Source organism: Magnolia sinica, chromosome 13 (genome assembly GCF_029962835.1).
Source record: "Magnolia sinica isolate HGM2019 chromosome 13, MsV1, whole genome shotgun sequence".
Lineage (NCBI taxonomy): Eukaryota > Viridiplantae > Streptophyta > Magnoliopsida > Magnoliales > Magnoliaceae > Magnolia > Magnolia sinica.
Window position 1 is genome coordinate 55,939,784 of NC_080585.1, and position 4,784 is coordinate 55,944,567.

Here is a 4,784-nt window from a genome sequence, read left to right on the forward strand (position 1 = left end):
TTGCCTCTTATCACTTCACTCCTTACCCGTGATCATTTTTAGGTTTTAGTTTGTCCTAGACAATGGGGTAAGGTCCCATGAATGTGCACATGACTTACTTTTTATTGGACTATCTTTAATAGGTAAAATCTCACACCACTTTACACAATGGTTGATTTAGCCATGGAATCAAAGTAATAACCGTCGATCTTTAATTAGGATCAAGACAAATAAGAATAGTCATACTCTTACTCGAAGATGAAGTTAGGGTTGGATAATGACATTGCTTGGATTAAGAATCACTCATAACAAAATGTTTTTTTTTTTTTTTAAAGCTGAAAATACTGGGGTATCATTTAAAATAGACAAATTTTATGCATCATCTTCAAAAGGATTCTGCGCCAGAATCAAACACTAGGAAAATTTTAATGATTAAGAAATAAATTGATAAGAAGAATACCAAAGGACGATCTACTCTAAAATAAAATCAATACATGAAAGCCTTTGATACATCAAAGCCTTAAATGATTAAGAAATAAATTGATAAGACACATGCAAAGCCCATGTGTGTCTTACTATTAGTATATTCTAACAGGTACCCTAAGAGATACCTAAACTTGATTGGATTTGGTTCTGAGTATTCAAAACTAGACTTGAACTTGGAAAGAACCCATCTGGGTTAGCTAGGCCTATTTACGGGGGTACTAGGAAACATGAACTCAACCTTTTCAACAAAGTTCTCTAAGAGTTCTGTGAAGCCCACTCATGTATATGGCATGATTTCTATAAGGCATTGGATATGCAGACTAGTCGAATATGTAAGTTGTCCATCAAATAGGTAAGTTGGGGGATCTTGTTGGTTGTCCGTCTGGCCTGCATTCTTTTTGTAAATGGCAAGTGTATAAGGTGGATTCAGTTGTCTCATGAGCGAATTCCTTCAATTTTTAGGTAAGTCTTATGGTCATCATTTGGAGAAGTATTTTGGTATTTGGTTAATGATTCCTTACTAAAGCCTAATTAACTGAATGGATTACAACTATGAGAATTAAGGGTGGCATTGGGCCAAATTTGGTCTAAGCCTATATGGGCTCATCCTTGACCCAAAGTTTAGGACCAAAGGCCTTAACCCAATATGAGCCTAGCATGGGCATATCATATAGTAACAAGCCTGAGATAGAAACAAGTTCATTAGGGCTGACCTCACCCTGTCCTGGACTAAAACTTGTACAACATCCTACAACTTGTTTCACTAAGTAATTGCTTCTATATCGGTTATGCATGTGTATCGTTTCTGTTTGTTTGACCCAAATATTGAAAAGAACCAACACCGTTGGAGCCTTTGATTCTTATGGGGTGTTTTCAAATGCTAGCCTTGACATAGAGCTTAGATAATATTTTACTTTTGAAACTATGGAATCTAATGGTTTGTTGGTATTTTTCACATCGTAATGATGTATTTTTTTTTCCGGCTAATTAACATCATGGATGTTAGTTCTAATAGTAAGGGTACTTCTTTGAAATCTCATTTAAAAGTTATTCTCTATGTAAAGTTGAGCATTTGAAAGTAAGACCATGACCAATCTAACTTTGATAGTGTCACCTTGCTGCATAAACTGTTTATACAAATGGTTGACTCTTCTTAAGCAATAGCTTATTTTTTGAACAAGGGTAATTTTCTTTTCCTCTTAAATTATTTTTTTCGAGCCCTTTCGTGCTCATAATGCCTGTGAAACTAACATCACGACTACAATCATATTGATCATATGGTATCTTCAACAATTGCTCCTATTGCAACTTATCACTAAGTAATTAATCTGTATGGTCTTTGCTTGTCTGACACAAATCTAGAGAAGAAACAACGTTGTTGGAGCCTCTGACACTTCTGGATTGCTTTCAAATGCTATAGTTTACATAGAGGCTGGAGCTTAACACTCAAGATAGCTTAGAGAATATCTTACTTTTGAAACTATGGAACTTGAATGGAGTTTTGGTTGTTTCACATCGTAATGTTGTGATTTTTATTTTCCAATTAACTATAAGGATGTCTAGTTGTAAAAGTATACTTTTTATAAACTCCTTTGGAAGTTTCTCTATGAGAAGTCCTTGAGCAAAATGCATTCCATTCATTTTTGTTCGTGAATCTTTATCCTGTCAAGCGTTGAGGAGTGGTGGTAATCCACAAAAGAATTGGTGTATCTGCAAACACCACTAAAATGGTTAAGTGGGCATGAAAATATTTAAATGCATATCTTGGAATAAAGACCACTTGTGTTGGACATGCACACACTTTTCAGGCTCTGTGTTTTGACGTGCTTCCTTTATCATGGCGATTGACCTAGCTAGAATATGTTTAAGAAGGTTTTATCGTATTGGGTCCCATCTTCAATTTCCCATCCCTCTCAAAAAACTTGATTTGGACTCTTATTATTTTTTTTTTCTAGAGAAACAGATGTTGCCATTTGTGATTTTGCAACCCAACTTTAGGTTTTCTTATTCTTTTCTTGATATTTGTAAGATGCTAATATCATCTCTACATCCTGATTATTTTATTTGGGCTCATGTAGAACTGCATTGTTCTGTGGGAGTTTTGTGCTCTCTCTTCATCAAATTGCATTGTTGTTTGTTTTATGTTGTGGTATCATAAGGTACGCAAACACCATCTTTTCTTTTCCTTTTTTTTCCCCCTATAAGGGCATATTTGTAAGTGCTAGGAATCATCACGATTACTTTTGAGATCCGGTCTCGGTTCATAAGTTGGGTCCAATTGTGAAGATTCCCTTGGCTACATATGTTAGAAAATTTTCATGAAAGAAATGGAAGGCTGGATACCCTCAAAAAAAATAAAAGGATTGCTGTAGAGCCTTATCAAAGTTTTATTGTCTGTGCATGTTTCTTGTAGTGTGGGCCACTTGAAGTGGAAAGGCTTGATTTTTGTGATTAACTACATGGTTAGACCCATCTAATTTACTTCTTTGATCTCTCTTATGCCATCCCATAATAAAGATCCATCGTTAGATCTTTAGCAAATTCTATGTACTTCCCCTCGAGGTTGGTGCAATACTGTTGCAGAACTATTTTTGGTAATGGATCAGATAGCTCGCAAAGTTGGAGTTGTTCTCTAGATTAATTTGTCAGCTATTAATATTCTCCAAATACAAAATTCGAGTTATATTTAACTTTATATGCAATTTTGAGTTTCTTTTAAGTAATTTTGTATGTTTTGTTTTCTTGATTTTTGTCATATATTGGTTATTTTGGACTGGGACATGGTGATGACTGATGAGCTGCTGTTTTAAGAGGTTTTCTGGGATTAAAAGTTACTTTATTACAGAATAGTCCATGTCTAATCTCAGAGTTAATTTTTGGTTTCTTGTTTTTGTGTTGAATATCTAGCTTTATTTATGATTCCATCTCTCATATGATTTTAAAAAGTAAGTCTTTTTCTTCATCTTATTTATCCAAACTGTTTCTAATTGCAATGTCATGAACTTCCTTGTAGCTTATTTGGATTCATCATCCTACATATTTTTATCTACTCTGTAATATCTACTTCCAGAGGCTCTATCGTGTCAATTATCCATTTATATTTGTAAGCCGGGGACTGAATTTACTTAGAGATAAGTCTTTCTTCTCAGCACAGCTCTTGACAAGGAGATGGGCACAAGAAACGGACTACAAGATATTAATTGAACTGATCCCTTTGTGTTAGTTACCATAACTCTCTGCTAGAAAACTTTTCTCTTAGTGACAGCATTGAGACTTTACATTGAGAATAATGGTGAAAAATGTAGTGAGTGCTTCCCGTCATCTAAGAATTCGTCTTCAGATAGCACGGTCAAAATGTCATCTTATTGTCCAGTTAAAAACCTCCTTTTTTTCATTTTGTACATACTATTGATACCTCTAACATATTTGTGTTCGTCACTTATTAATATGAAGAAGTGGTACTATTGATACCTCTAACATATTTCTGTTCATCGCAATACACTCCAATATGCATTTCACTGTAGAAAAGTAAGAAGTTAAAAAGCTTTAAAAAAAACTTATTTGTTATAGTTCGGTATGCCTTTTTTCTCTTATTTAAAATAGTCATTTAAAACTGTCATTCATCAGGTAGTGTACCAAAAAATAATATGATTGATGGCTTGCCCAAGTCGCATGTGACTCATCCAAGTCTCGTCTGGAATCAGGACCAAATGAGTCAGTTGGAGTTGCTAAGTCTTTTAATGAAAAATATGAGCAGAAGTTTTCTCGAGGTGTTTTTCTTGACCTCATCTTTTCTTTCATTCTCCTACCTCTGGAGGGTGGCCTCCACACTCTACAGCATTTAGAAAGCACCAATGCCTATTAGGCTATCAACGTTTAACGGGAACAGTGAGGTAGTGGATAGTAACTCATTAGGCGGGAATTTTCATTTCGTACCTAATCTAATTACCTTCGTTGAGATGCCTCTTAAGGATTTTAGATTCTAGTACCTTCCATTAGATTGTTGTAATGAATGCTAGTTGAAAACTTGAAATGGCTGGTTTTTTTTTTTATTTTTTTTATTTTTTTTTTAAATGACGAAAATGCTTCTCTACAAGGACAAACTTGAGTAATTCGATACGCTGCATAGCCATTAATCAAGTAGTTAATGTGCGCCTATTTATCACACTATGCCACAACTATTCCAGGCCTAGGAATAAAAAATGTCGACCTACTTCAATAACATAGCCTATTCTCAATCTCTCTCATGGGTATCAACCAGTTCCAACTTGTAAGAGGTTGTACAGATGGAACTTTTGTGTATAGGAGAAGCTATTTTT